Genomic DNA, 946 nt, shown 5'->3' with positions numbered 1-946 from the left:
GGGGGAGACTGAGTTAACTGTGCTCTACACTCCAAAGCTAGCAGCTCCCACTGGGAACTCAACAGGAAAGACCTGACCTCTTCAGAGACAAAGGACTCAGGAGAGCTGAGTCCTATGATCACAGCTCATAGAAGGTGCTGGAACCAAAGGGGACTGTTCTCTCCATACCTAAGCCAAGGGGCCCCTGGCAACTCCAGGCTCTATTTAACTCTGCTCTACTTAATTTCCTCAAGATAAAGTGCCCTCACTGTGGACTCAAGCTTGCTTTCTCTGGAAGCAGCTGGGGGTGGCCTTTATTAAGGAAATGTTTCCTCTTTGACATAGGAATGGCTGTTAGGAGGAAACCACAGGCTGGAGATCTATTCTGGAGACTAAGTCAAGGGGGTAGAGTGGGTGTATCCCATGTATCCTCCTGAAGAAGCACTCTACTTATTCCCAGGGTGCCGGCTATTATTATTATTATTATTATTATTACTACTACTACTACTACTATTATTACCCTGAGGCCATCAACCCTACTGAGGGAAGCAAAAGAAAACTGGTGATTGCCATTTTTGAGAAATAGCTCTGCACACTGAACTGAGCCTCTTACCCCAGGTGGATCCCAAAGTCTTTCCAGGGGTTCCTGATGTGCTCATAATCCAGGGCTTGTGAACTTCAAGACAAAACATTGCATCTTTATTTTTACTGAACTCTCACTGAAATTTAGCATTTCCTTCTATTATCCAATGTGGGCAACGAACCATAAGAGGAGTGCAGTTAATTTGACCCTTTAAAAAAAAAATTATTAACTTTATATTTAAACACTCCTAACTATTTCATGTGTTCCAACAAGCACATATTACTTATAATATGGGAATAATAATAAAATATAATTTAGAAAACCCCAAATCTATAATTCTCCAAACAACTGCTAGGCCTAAATGTATTTCCCATATTATGTAAG

This window comes from Enhydra lutris, unplaced genomic scaffold (genome assembly GCF_002288905.1).
Source record: "Enhydra lutris kenyoni isolate GAN:26980312 unplaced genomic scaffold, ASM228890v2 scaffoldscaffold12, whole genome shotgun sequence".
In the NCBI taxonomy this organism is placed as follows: Eukaryota; Metazoa; Chordata; class Mammalia; order Carnivora; family Mustelidae; genus Enhydra; species Enhydra lutris.
This window is presented reverse-complemented; position numbering follows the sequence as displayed.